A 14,914-nucleotide genomic window follows, 5' to 3' on the forward strand; every position below is an offset into this window, starting at 1 on the left:
CCCCAAGGTGCGGACTCCCGGACGCACCTCAAAACCATAGGGAGGGTCCGGGTGGGCGTCTGTCCATGGTGGCGGCTCCGGCTCGGGACGTGGACCCCACTCCATAAATGTCTTAGTTCCTCCCCCTTGCGTCCTGGGATAGTCCACCCTCGCCGCCGACCATGACCACATAGTCCTCACCCAGAACCCCACTGGACTGAGGGCAGCTCTGACTGAGGCAGCTCGGGACTGAGGGGAAGCTCGGGACTGAGGGAAGCCCGGGACTGAGGGGAAGCCCGGGACTGAGGGGAAGCCCGGGACTGAGGGGAAGCCAGGGGACTGAGGGGAAGCTCTGGCTGGCTAGCGGATCTGGAAGATCCTGGCTGGCTGGCGGATCTGGAAGAGTCTGGTTGACTGGCAGATCTGGAAGAGTCTGGTTGACTGGCAGATCTGGAAGAGTCTGGTTGACTGGCAGATCTGGAAGAGTCTGGTTGACTGGCAGATCTGGAAGATCATGGCTGACTGGCGGATCTAGCTGCTCTGGCTGCTCCATGCAGACTGACAGCTCTGGCTGCTCCATGTAGATTGGCAACTCTGGCTGCTCCATGCAGATTGACAGCTCTGGTTTCTCCATGCAGACTGGCAGCTCTGGCTGCTCCATGCAGACTGGCAGCTCTGGCTGCTCCATGCAGACTGGCAGCTCTGGCTGCTCCATGCAGACTGGCAGCTCTGGCTGCTCCATGCAGACTGGCATATCTGGCTGCTCCATGCAGACTGACAGCTCTGGCTGCTCCATGCAGACTGACAGCTCTGGCTGCTCCATGCAGACTGACAGCTCTGGCTGCTCCATGCAGACTGGTAGCTTTGTGCAGACTGACAGCTCTGGCTGCTCCATGCAGACTGACAGCTCAGGCTGCTCCATGCAGACTGGCAGCTCTGGCTGCTCCATGCAGACTGGCAGCTCTGGCTGCTCCATGCAGACTGGCAGCTCTGGCTGCTCCATGCAGACTGGCAGCTCTGGCTGCTCCATGCAGACTGGAAGCTCAGGCTGCTCCATGCAGACTGACAGCTCAGGCTGCTCCATGCAGACTGACAGCTCAGGCTGCTCCATGCAGACTGACAGCTCAGGCTGCTCCATGCAGACTGGCAGCTCTGGCTGCACCATGCAGACTGGCAGCTCTGGCTGCTCCATGCAGACTGGCAGCTCTGGCTGCTCTATGCAGACTGGCAGCTCCATGCGGACTGGAAGCTCCATGCAGACTGGCAGCTCTGGCTGCTCTATGCAGACTGGCAGCTCTATGCAGACTGGCAGCTCTGGCTGCTCCATGCAGACTGGCAGCTCTGGCTGCTCCATGCAGACTGGCCGCTCTGGCTGCGTTGAACAGGCAGGAGGCTCCGGCAGCGCTGTAGAGGAGGAAGGCTCTGGAAGCGCTGAACAGGCGGGAGACTCCGACAGCGCAGGAGAGAAGGAAAACGCTGGCTGCGCTGAACAGGCGGGAGGCTCCGACAGCGCTAGAGAGAAGGATGGCTCTGGCTGTGCTGAGCAGGCGAGGCGCACTGAAGGCCTGGTGCGTGGTGCTGGAACTGGTGGTACTGGATCGAGAACACGCACAGGAAGCCTGGTGCGGGGAGCTGCTACCGGAGGACTGGTGTGTGGAGGTGGCTCTGGATAGACCGGCCCGTGCAGGCGCACTGGAGCCTTGAGCACCGAGCCTGCCCAACCTTACTTGGCTCGATGCCCACTCTAGCCCGGCTAATACGAAGAGCTGGTATGTACCGTACCGGGCTATGCACCCGCACTGGAGACACCGTGCGCTCACTAGCATAACACGGTGCCTGCCCGGTCTCTTTAGCCCCCCGGTAAGCACAGAGAGTTTGCGCAGGTCTCCTACCTGGCATCGCCATACTCCCTGTGAGCCCCCCCCCCAATACATTTTTTGGGGGTGACTCTCAGGCCTCCATCCGCGTTGCCGTGCTGCCTCTTCATACCAGCGCCTCTCCGCTCTCGCTGCCTCCAGTTCTTCTTTGGGGCGTCGATATTCACCAGGCTGTGCCCAGGGTCCTTTTCCGTCCAATATCTCTTCCCAAGTCCAGAAGTCCTTTGATCGCTGCTCCTCACGATTAACAGGGAGAGTTGGCTCAGGTCTGACTCCTGACTCTGCCACTCTCTCCCTGAGCCCCCCCCAATAAATTTTTGGGGCTGCTTTTCGGGCTTCCTTGCCAACCGTGTTCCCTCGTATCGTCGGCTCTTATCTCCGGCTGCCTCTGCTCTCCTAAATGCCTCCACCTGTTCCCATGGGAGGCGATCTCTTCCGACCAGTATCTCCTCCCAAGTGTAACAACTTGTGCCATCCAACACGTCTTCCCATGTCCATTCCTCCTTTCGCTGCTCCTGCTGTCGCTGCCTGTTACCACGCCGCTTGGTCCGGGTGTGGTGGGTGATTCTGTAACGGCGTTCGTCTGTTGAAGGAGAGTCGGACCAAAATGCAGCGTGGTGGTTACTCATGTTCTTTAATGAAAAAATAGAGATACATGAAATAACTAAATAAATACAAAAACAACAAACGAAACGTGAAAACCTAATTACAGCCTATCTGGTGAACACTACACAGAGACAGGAACAATCACCCACAAACACACAGTGAAACCCAGGCTACCTAAATATGGTTCCCAATCAGAGACAACGAGAATCACCTGACTCTGATTGAGAACCGCCTCAGGCAGCCAAGCCTATGCTAGACACACCCCTAATCAGCCACAATCCCAATGCCTACAAAAACCCCAATACGACAACACAATAAACCCATGTCACACCCTGGCCTGAACAAATAATTAAAGAAAACACAAAATACTAAGACCAAGGCGTGACCTAGCCGTGGTATATTGGCCATATATCACAAACCCCGAGGTGCCTTAATGCTATTATAAACCTGTTACCAACATAATTAGAATAGTAAAAATTACTTTTCATCTGTAATGAAAAGCGCTATAGAAATTGTATTTATTATTATTGTTTATTATTAATCAGAATAAATGTTTTCCCTTCCCAGGTGGCTCACCTGACAAGACCAGGTTACTACTTTCCTTCATGCAGTTCCATTCAGTCCCACTTCTGATTCCAGACCAAAGTAGAAGGGCCCCTAGATGTAGACATGATGAATAATATGTATGTGCACTCACTCTTTGAAGTCACACAGGGCACATTTTTTGGTGATATTTCTTGGTGACATTTACATCATATTAGGTTTTATTTGCATTGGTGTCACATGATAGTATCACAGATGAAAGCAGAGCCTTCAGACGATCCCTCGTTTATCAATTTATCTCATTTTAATGGCCATATACTATAGTGCTGAAGCTCCCTCCCTTAAAAGTGGATGAAAACACTTTACTGTGTCGACAGTAGACAATCATTATTCAGATAAGAGACTAAAGAGGTAAGGTCTAAGCTATTAGAAAAGACCATCTCCAGGAAGAGGGTTGTACTACAGATTGCACACATCTAGGAATGCGGAGACATCCCATAGTATTTTATGCTAGTCTTGAAATTGTATTTTACACCTTGGTTTAGATTTTTAAATGTTATACTTGACATTGAAATATGTGTGTTTTGCTGCAGATCTTCAGTGAAACAGACTGGTGAGATGGCTTTATCCAGCTTCCTCATTCTGATATTGTGGGACATGATCAGGCCCTCACCCCTGCTGAATGTGGGTTTTGTAACTACCAGGCATAGTAACTACATTGACTCTCCATTTCACCTCTTGTTTACTGTAGCTAAGCCTCACCATCTTAGCTTTATATAAGACAGTGTTTATGATAAAAGGATTTGAGACGGTTAGGGTTAGAGTCTTGTTAAGTTGTTATTTGAATCATGTCTAAAACAGCTAGATTGCTTCAGAGCAGGGACACTTAAACTACAGTGGTTTATCTGTATGTATTGGCTCAGAATTCATTTGAATGTCTTCAATCTCATTCAGTGTCTTCCTGCATCTATCATAATACACAGCCATCTCTGTGGTCTGTGGGACCTCCTCCATTGACCTTGCTACTCAAATCTGCCCTGCCATCTACACTGAATACAATGAGAGTCTGTTGATACTGAATCACATCATGGATAACACAGTCTGGAAGGGAACTCTGGACACCAGAGTGAATCCTCCTGTCCTGAGATTCAGCTTTCCCATTCGCCAAGGGGATGCCTGCGGGAGTGTCTTCTTGATTATTAATAGGAGAATGTTTCAGTATGCTCTCCTTCTGCCCTGGAGGAGTGTTGTGTTAAAAAAAAATATGTATATATTTATATAGCCCTTATGGGCTAGGGCAGGCCTGCCCAACCCTCTTCCTGGAGATCTACTGTCCTGTGGGTTTTCAGGCCAACCCTAATTTAACACACCTGATTCTACTAATTAGCTTCTCAACAAGACCTTAACTAGCTGAATCAGATGTGCTAAATTAGGGTTGGACTGAAAACCTACAGGACAGTAGATCTCTAGGAAGAGGGTTGGGCAGCCCTGTGTTAGAGGGAACACTCGCAGCACCACTAACCTTGACTGAGGGGAATGGGGGAGCAAAGGATGTATGTTTCTCTGAGAGGTTTTGACCCCTGTGAATCTTTTAAAACTTTTGAAACGTACCTTATCATGAGCTAGAAAGTAACACTAACTTGAAAGTCCATTTAGACTAAAGTAGCTGAGTTGAACAGGTGATGGCTTTCAGTCTAAAATAAACTTCAAGGGAATAAGAGATCTCATTGTCTGGTTTGCTTGTACACACTATTGCACACAGCAACCTTCAAAGCCACATAGTCAACATACTTCGTCAACAACACCCAGGTGGACATGTAAGTGAAAAGATTTACTGGATATATCGCTTACATTTAAAAATCAGACAGCAATTGAAATTGGGTCAGGGTGTGACTAGGGGGGTGTTCCTATCTAGGTTGTTGATTTCTATGTTGGCCTGGTATGGTTCCCAATTAGAGGCAGCTGTTTATCATATTTAGGCAGCCATCTCCCCACTGTGTTTTGTGGGATCTTGTTTTTGTGTTGTTGCCTTTGAGCACTTCATGTACATCACGGTTCTTTATTTTGTCTTGTTCAAAGTTTCACATCAATAAGTATGTGGAACCCAGATCACGCTGCGCTTTGGTCCGAGTATGCTTCCAACGACGATCGTGACAGACATGGCAAAGTGCCAACTTTCCAACGTGCTGCCACCTTATAAAATAACTGCAATCCCATTCCAACATGTGTAAACCTGTCTGATCTTAAGTAAGTGTGCTTTTATAATGGTGCCATCTTCCTTTCTTCCTTCACCAGGATGCAAACTATACCACACCCCTGGTTATCCCTCCTCTGGGTATTGAGCTGAGGACTAATGTCTACATTCAGGTTTTAGCTGCCAACCTGACTTCCTAGTAAGAACCTTCTCGTTGTGTTCCCTCTTAGCCTTAGTAATAATTACTGTCAGTTCTGGTCCAAACTGTTAAATGTGTATAGAGGGTTCTACTTGTGATCTGAAATGTTTGTCTGTTCTGATGACCTCACTCTTTCTCTACAGATACCATGTGCTTCTGGACCGACGCTACGTGTCCATCTTAACATTCATTAATCTCTTTGTATTGTTAGACAAAAAAAATAACCCTCTTCAATCAAATTTGGAGAAAGTGTTAGTAGCCAAATTCATATCAAATGGTTAATCATTTTAAGACTGGGCTTGATTAAATGTCTTTCCTCCTTTGCATTCAGACAGTCAAATTCTTTAGTGAGAAGGTACACTATCTCCATCCATGTTCTTTATCTAGTGAGCTCAATGCAAAATGGAGGAGTAGCCACTTTGTCTAGGCACCAAGGTGCCTTATAAATAACATTAATACGATTTTTAGATCAATCATTAATACTCTTTCTGTATCCATCAGTGTGTTGTCCTGCCTGTGTGTGGGCAATTGTGAGGTTCACCTTTTTTGTAAAGGTGCTCCATAGATCAGATGACCACCATGCTGGAGAATGGAGACAGCCATAGGGCCATTTTCTACTTCCCTGCCTTCTGATTCATTGAGCAGGCAGCAGAACCAGACCGTCTCCACCTACTACTTGCACTGAATGACACGCCTCTATGATCACACCACCTGCAGGTCCTTAAAGGTACCATTGATCTGACCACACAACGTTATTCTCCATCCATCCATAACACGTCACAGCTTTGGTTGTTGGCAGCTTTACAAATTCAAAATCAAGAGAAAAGGTTACAAAGAAAGTTAGAAAATGACCCTTTACTAGTGGGTTGCCTCCAGAAGTCACATTTGAGCTGTCTAAATTTGCAGCCTGGTCTCATAGACTAGAAGGAACATAGTAAATGAAAAACCGGTACACTGAAATTATTTTGATGTTACATGAGACAGAAGGTTATTTAAGGCAAAAATAAAAGGAGGTTGGTTGGTCGGGGTGGATAAGTAGGAGTATAATGCAAATGTCTAGCAACCAAAGTGTGCTATTTCTAACATATCATGAAAATAGTCATTTGTAACATATCATATGAAATGGATGATGAACTTCCACAAAATTATACATACATGTCAAACGTAACATATCATACTAATTTGAGTGTGCCAAATTGTATTATACTATGTTACGTCTACCCTTGAGTCCAGGTTGCAGCATACAGTTTGTTGCTATATGTTAGGTATAGATAACTGTACACCTGGTGTTTCACTGTATAAACAATTGAGGAATAGCATGGTCACTATACCAGCACGATACTCACTTTTCTGTACTCTTTCTTTCTCTCCCACCACATAGCAATTCAACAGGAGGCGGAGGAGGGCTGCAGAAACCCCCATCGGCCAGGATGGGATTTCAGATTAAGCTCTCTTCAGCTCAGGACCCATCAAGACCATGGCAGAGAGCTGTATGTCTACTCTCTATGTATCTGTTATATTATATGTACCAATATGCCCATATTAGGACCACATAGCTTTCCTAAAAGACATGTGTTAATGTAAAGATAATTTCACCATGTTCACTAGGCATATCTATTGTTTTCCATTTCCAATGCTCATGTAATGGCAATTTATTTGGAATAATCTTATGAATACTGTTTCTCTTTTTCAGCCTCTTACTTCCAAAGAAGAGGGTTTCTCTCTTTCTCAGCCTCTCTTACTTCCAAAGAAGAGGATATGTTTTTTCTTTATCACATTAACTCTATCATATGACAGCAAACCTTTCACTTTTAAAGTGGTGAACATCATTCTAACAGGAAGGACAGAGCTGCTCAGAAGCTCTTCCATTGGCTGTTGGTGTAATGTACTGTATCGTGTTGCTCCCTCTCCCCTTTGTGCACAGCGCTTTCTGGTGGCCAAGGGAGCGGCCGGGGTGTATCTGTTGGCCTGGAGATTGCCATGGCAGTTGTCATTGTGGTTGGTGTGGCTGCTCTAATGATGGCCTTTTATTGCAAAAGGATGTGGTTAAGCTAATGCCAGTGCCAGACTGCCATGCCAAAGCCCTCATCAGGAGACCGAGACATGACATGAGTTCAACAGGGTTACATTTCAGTACTGCTGTATTTGATTTATTTATTTTTATTTAACTAGGCAAGTCAGTTAAGAACAAATTCTTATTTACAGTGACTGCCTACCAAAAGGCCTCCTGCGGGGACGGGGGCTGGGATTACATTTTTTTTAAATGTCTATATAAATATAGAACAAAAGAGTAGTGTTCTCTTGTACTCACTCAACCTTGACTATTGCTTTGGCGTCATTTATGTTTCTTTGGGCCTCTTGAGAAACTGTTACAGGGTCGGTAACATGAACATTCTCATTGGTTTAAAACATTATGGATATCCCAGGTAATAACTGTGCTAACAAGTAGGGTGGACCGTGACCATTGTAAACACAGATAGTTGACTACTGACCCTGTGAGAAACCTAAGCTTTATATGTACAATGCAGAGCTGCATTTTAAAGTATTGTTCAACTTTAGGTTATTGTAATCTTGATCTTTTGTTGTGCATGTTATATGGAAAGATGGGACATGTAGAATTAAATATTGGTAGCAAGTGAGTGTACCCTGCATTCAAGTGATATAAGATGCCATAAGGATGAGAAAGTGGCATGTGTATGTCTTTAAAAAAATCCATATTCCAGAAATATGAAGATTAATTTGGCTATTTATTTCCAAGAAATGCATGCACGTGAAGTCATGATCTTTATATCCAAATTAAGTTAGACTAAGGACTGCAAACTTTCCTTTCTAAAATAGGACTCTTTCAAATAATCTTACACGTATGACGTCCTATAACTTTCAGGCTTGTGTGATTCTTGTATTATGGATACTCAGGTGGGTTTCTCTGGCTTTACTTTTGGATTGATGTTTAAAATGTATCTTGTGAAAACTGTTCTGTGAAACCTTTGCTTATTTCCAAGAAGTGAATGGTTTTAGTTATGTACAGTTGGGCAAAAAAGTATTTAGTCAGCCACCAATTGTGCAAGTTCTCCCACTTAAAAAGATGAGAGGCCTGTAATTTTCATCATAGGTACACTTCAACTGTGACAGACAAAATGAAAATCACATTGTAGGATTTAATGAATTAATTTGCAAATTATGGTGGAAAATAAGTATTTGGTCAATAACAAAAGTTTATCTCAATACTTTGTTATATACCCTTTGTTGGCAATGACAGAGGTCAAACGTTTTCTGTAAGTCTTCACGAGGTTTTCACACACTGTTGCTGGTATTTTGGCCCATTCCTCCATGCAGATCTCCTCTAGAGCAGTTATGTTTTGGGGCTGTTGCTGGGCAACACTGACTTTCAACTCCCTCCAAAGATTTTCTATGGGGTTAAGATCTGGAGACTGGCTAGGCCACTCCAGGACCTTGAAATGCTTCCTACGAAGCCACTCCTTCGTTGCCCGGGCGGTGTGTTTGGGATCATTGTCATGCTGAAAGACCCAGCCACGTTTCATCTTCAATGCCCTTGCTGATGGAAGGAGGTTTTCACTCAATCTCACGATACATGGCCCCATTCATTCTTTACTTTACTGGTCCCTTTGCAGAAAAACAGCCGGCACTGCAGGATTTGAGTCCCTGGCGGCGTAGTGTGTTACTGATGGTAGGCTTTGTTACTTTGGTCCCAGCTCTCTGCAGGTCATTCACTAGGTCCCCCCCCATCTGGTTCTGGGATTTTTGCTCACCGTTCTTGTGAGATCTTGCGTGGTGCCCCAGATCGAGGGAGATTATCAGTGGTCTTGTATGTCTTCCATGTCCTAATAATTGCCCCCACAGTTGATTTCTTCAAACCAAGCTGCTTACCTATTGCAGATTCAGTCTTCCCAGCTTGGTGTAGGTCTACAATTTTGTTTCTGGTGTCCTTTGACAGCTCTTTGGTCTTGGCCATAGTGGCGTTTGGAGTGTGACTGTTTGAGGTTGTGGACAGGTGTCTTTTATACTGATACAAGTTCAAACAGGTGCCATTAATACAGGTAACAAGTGGAGGACAGAGGAGCCTCTTAAAGAAGTTAAGTCTGTGAGAGCCAGAAATCTTGCTTGTTTGTTATTGACCAAATACTTATTTTCCACCATAATTTACAAATAAATGTATTAAAAATCCTACGTGATTTTTCCGGATTTTTTTTCTTCTCGTTTTGTCTGTCATAGTTGAAGTGTACCTATGATGAAAATTACAAGCCTCTCATCTTTTTAAGTGGGAGAACTTGCACAATTGGTGGCTGACTAAATATTTTTTTTTGTCCCACTGTATGTTTCTGCCATTTCTTCATGATTGCATGCATTATATCAAAGCTTGTAGGATCCATATGGCTGTGTCTAATTGTACCATCAGTAGAAACCTTCGCCATAGCATGATATCAACAAACATATGGACAAGAGTTCAGGTGGGCCTTCACATTTCAGCAAACAAAGGAAAGGAGGGGTGCACAACAACAATGACAAAAATCACCAGAATGGCTTACCAAGAAAAACTTCCAAAAGTACTAATTTGAGGTAAAAAGGAGTTGGAACACTCGACACATTGCTCACTTTAATCCATTGTACAGGATGCAGACAGGTGACTAACGTTTTGACGTCAAGCTGACGTTTTTCTCAGAGTGACCTGGCTATTGCACTTAGCTCCTATGTATAGCCTAGTGGCTCATTGAAACACAACAATATAAAACAAATTATAATGATGAAAGGTAAATGGCAAATTATAGCTCAAGCGTACGGACAACTTTAGATCTTACTCATTTTACAGCCGCTTGTAGAGCGAATGGCTGCTATACTCGAAACCAGAGATCCTTGTCTCGTTGCAGAGTTGTGGTCAGTTCTATTTCATGTGAGAATCAGAAAATGATTGAAAGTTCTGTTCATTTAAACTTTCAAAACTCACAGAAAATGATGGCCAATTACACATTGATTGACTGGGAAGAAATGGAAGTGACCCTAATTCAACTTCAAGTTAAGGAGCCTATTTTATGGAACGCACAAACAGACTGCCTATTCATTATCATACAGTAAACATTTGATATATCTGTTCATAGCAGTATGTGCTGCTCTTCCAGCATCTTTCCACTAGGGGGTATCTAACCACCATTTTCAGTTTTTCAGCATAGGGTTGATGTTGGAGAGTCTCTTCGCTTACTCTAACAAAGGATATTGTGATAGGTAGGAATCCTCAAAGATAAGCAGGTGTTGTCTGCAATGCAGTGGTATGGAGTGCCTTTATTGTTTAACTGGCATTTCAGTCCATAGCACCTTTAAATTCGAACATGATTCACTAGGGATGTCTCTTTTAAAGTAATCTTAGCACCATATTCTTCACAGGTAAAGTGAGTGGCCTGCCTTTGTTTGATGATGGTGTCCTAAAAAATACAAGGTGAATATGTGGTGTGACCCTATGAAAAGTGATCTGCCTGAAACGGGGGGAAAAGTTTAGGAACTGACCTCAGCCTTGTTAGAAAATTATCTAATTAAGAATTCACACCCAGTTAAGTAGGCTATCACAAACTCTGTGACAGGATGACCCATTTTAAAACAGCAGAGGATAAATCAGTTGGGTAAGTATCCTCCATAATGATTAGTGTAATTGTGTGTTAGGTATAAATCTCCCCTCTCTTTATAAGGGCTTCTTTATAAGTGAATTAAAACAAGGACAGGCGTGTGCTTCTCTAATAGCGTGGACATTAACCTTTAGCTACAGATGGGCTCTCTAAAATGTTAATGCTCTGGTGGGAGGGATCTAGTCTGGAGAGTGGAATGGTTTGGAACTCTGTGCTCTGTTTGGTTGCTCTGATCCTGTTGCTACTGTATTTGTCTGGGCCTAACTTGACAGGCCAGATGGAACACATGACCATTACACTAACACAATAATGCATGTTCATGATGTGATTTGTGTTAGGTATGTGCCTGTTAGTATTGTTGGGGGAACCAGCTGCCTGTAACCAGTGCCTTGCCTTCCACAGATTCGTGTTGCTTTATATACAGTACAGAATAGAAAGAAATCATGCATTCAGTTGAGATTCAATTTTGCCAATGCGGGAGCTTTATAGGAAATCTTATGTGGTTATAGAGACACTCAAAACAAGAAACAATCACTATCTCATGTGCTGCACTGTGCTCGCGGCAAATAAAGAGCAGTCCCACTAGGCACAGGCCTCAATTCAACATCTATTCCACGTGGGTTCCACGTCAACAACGTTGATTCAACCAGTGTGTGCCCAGTGGGGTGAGACATGATTCTATTGATCCGTCTGTAAGGATAATAAGACACTAATTCAGCTGTACATTATTTGGGGGATTATATTACTGAGTAAACATTTGCATGGCACTGTGTTTGAATTGGTCAGAAAGGACATGTATGAAGGATTGACAAACCTGGCCTGCTGTAATTCTGGTCAGCCGTATGAAGAGTTAGTCTATAATTTTCCCTTATGAAATTAACAAAGCCTTCTCTGTGTTTACTTTCTTTATTTACAGACACATCACCAAGGTCTCTGTCTGTCGTAGAGCTCTGTATTCTTAGTGTTCATGTTGGCATGGATACCAGGCAGGTAAAATTCATGGCTCTTAGATCAGATATGATCAGCTGAAGATACATTAGATGTGGCCCCAGAGACACTAGTACACCAGATTTAGATGTTTGAAAGTTTTATAATAGAGGAAAAGAAGATTCTGTGTGTGTGTGTGTGTGTGTGTGTGTGTGTGTGTGTGTGTGTGTGTGTGTACAGTGCCTTCGGAAAGTATTCAGACCCCTTGACTTTTTTCAACTTTGGTTACGTTACAGCCTTATTCTAAAATCCTCAGCAATCTACACACAATACCCCAATGACAAAACTAAAACAGGTTTTCAGAAATGTTAGCAAATTTATTAAAAATAAAAACAGAAAAACCTTATTTACATAAGTATACAGACACTTTGCAATGAGACTCGAAATTGAGCTCTGTTGCATCCTGTTTCCATTGATCATCTTTGAGATGTTACTACAACTTGATTGGAGACCACCTGCGGTAAATTTGGAAAGGCGCACAACTGTCTATAAAAGGTCCCACAGTTGACAGTGCAGGTCACAGAAAAAACCAAGCCATGAGGTCGAAGGAATTGTCCGCAGAGCTCAGAGACAGGATTGTGTCGAGGCACAGATCTGGGGAAAGATACCAAAAAATATCTGCAGCGTTGAAGGTCCCCAATAACACAGTGTCCTCCATCATTCTTAAATGGAAGACGTGTGGAACCACCAAGACTCTTCCTAGAAGAGTTTGAGAGGATCTGCAGAGAAGAATGGGAGAAACTCCCAAAATACAGGTGTGCCAAGCTTGTAGCGACGTACCCAAGAAGACTCGAGGCTGTAGTCGCTGCCAAAGGTGCTTCAACAAAGTACTGAGTAAAGCGTCTGAATACTTATGTAAATGTGATATTTCCGTTTTTTTTGTGAAAAATTAGCAAACATTTCTAAAAACCTGTTTTTGTTTTGTCATTATGGTGTATTGTGTGTAGATTGATGGGAAAAACAATTGAATCAATTTTAGAATAAGGCTGTAACATAACAAAACGGGGGAAAATCAAGGGGTCTGAATACTTTCCAAAGGCACTGAATGTGCACACGCGAGGTGTGTGTGCCATTGTGTGTGACTGACATCTCTTTCAAAGAGAAACCTGACCAATAGCTCTGGAGGTCGCCGTGGGCATCTGTTTAGATACAGAGCCTAGACTCTGTTTTAACCAGGAGAAGTGTGAGAAGGAAAAGGCTAAAGGTTTACGGTCACGCAAAGGGGATTTCTAATCTTATGACCCAAGCACCTGGTTTAGATTTGGAATTCCTCAAATTGTTCCCTATTTTCAGCAGGTCTGTGGATTTGAGACAACAAGAGAGTTTGGTTTCTGGCTTTGTCTTTAGGCAAACAGTACAGCAGACAAAGAAAGACAGAAAGAATATTAAATCCCAAAAGACAGGGTAATACTACTTTAGAGGAATAGCCCTGTTTGTCTTCTTGACCGGTACACAAACTCTTAACACATATTTTAAGAGGTTACTAGAATATTATTAAACGATAGGTACCTACAGCAGAGTAGAGTGCAGAAAACCCCTGTGGAATTACTAGGTGAAGTGGTGGCCCAAGAAACAGGATTTGAGTGTCAGATTCACAACCCATCAGGAGTCCTCTATACTAAACCCCCTTTAAAGGATGGTGAGGCTTATCTGTTGAGTCTGGTTTGAGACTTTTACTTATTTCAGAATAAACCTGAGCAGCATTGATCTCTTACTGTCTCTCTATTAAATACATTTTTATTCACAGCAATTCCCCTATTCCCATCTTGATATATTCCTTAGTCTTAAATACATCTTCTGAAATGGGAAAGGTCATCATCACCCTGTCCTGCTTCATCTTAACATATTTTTCAAGCTGTCCACCATTCTCTCAACATTGGGCTACTTGTTAATGATTGATGTGAACACCTCTTAATGTGATGGATGAAGCCCCCGCTGCATGCCGGGATAGGGGGCAGAAGGCTCCTCTTGACTACTCTGTGAGTGTGAATGAGGGGAACACGCCTTGTGTCTGTCTCTCATGGAACAAAGGCACATTTAATTTAAACCCCATCAATAATGCATAGCCAGGCAGACAGAAAGCAGGGAGGGGCTGAGGCAGGGAGGGGGCTGAGGGGCTGGGAGAGCATTGAAGAGCACCAACCTCCATTTGGTAGAGGCAATATTTTCTTGAGAATTTATCTGTCAGAATTGTACACAGTAAAGTCTTAGCTTTGGTTTTATCAACACGTATGGCTCATTGCTTTTACAAAAAATATGTTTCCTTTTAAAATATTCTGGTGCATGCCCTGCAACCTATATTGTCAGCAAAAGGGAAATATGTAGAACAGAAAGTGCTGACATGTCTAGCCAGTGCATATATTATGGCAGACCCCCTGATTTTGCAATCACCGAGTTAGTAGTCAACAGACTTGGAGGCAGAGAGGGGAGTAGGCAGGACAGGAGGGGGAGTGGTTGAAGTGAAAATGTTGTGTGGTGCAATCAGCAGAGAATTGAGACCGGGACTATTAGTGTGGAGTGTGTGGCTGGCTGGCTCTCTGTACCCACACCCTGTCTCCTATCTATTCTACTGGAGGAATGCATGCCCACTTAGCCCTGCTGACCCAACACTAATGCAGTCTACAGGGGGGCGTAGGGGGAAGCAGGCCAGCCACGCCCACATGGCATTATCAGAGACACCCTTGGTGCACTCACACAACACAAATGCCCTCTGACACTCTGGCTGAGATGGGCCAACGTGCCCAAATCCCTGTGTAGGCCGCTGGGAGACCTGAGGAGCAGGATTACCTTTCATAATTCATAGAGGGAGCCAGACATCCCCAAACTGGTGGCAGACTGCCTGGGGCGAGGGCCTGCAAGGCTAAACCAACCTGTTTCATAATGCATGCAGTACACA

General features: G+C 44.1%; 1 long non-coding RNA gene across 2 annotated transcripts; it reads left to right on the plus strand.

Annotated features, from left to right (window-relative positions):
* The first annotated feature begins 4,445 nt into the window (after positions 1–4,445).
* On the plus strand, positions 4,446–8,446 carry LOC112265971. Of its 2 annotated transcripts, XR_002955868.1 has the most exons (7): positions 4,446–4,558; positions 4,768–4,822; positions 5,301–5,398; positions 5,542–5,649; positions 5,953–6,125; positions 6,780–6,888; positions 7,092–8,446. It is a non-coding gene; the product is annotated as an uncharacterized LOC112265971 (long non-coding RNA). The 2 variants fall into 2 exon arrangements; XR_002955867.1 differs by having other exon boundaries at positions 5,542–6,125.
* Positions 8,447–14,914: the final 6,468 nt, after the last annotated feature.

This window comes from Oncorhynchus tshawytscha, linkage group LG13 (genome assembly GCF_018296145.1).
Source record: "Oncorhynchus tshawytscha isolate Ot180627B linkage group LG13, Otsh_v2.0, whole genome shotgun sequence".
Lineage (NCBI taxonomy): Eukaryota > Metazoa > Chordata > Actinopteri > Salmoniformes > Salmonidae > Oncorhynchus > Oncorhynchus tshawytscha.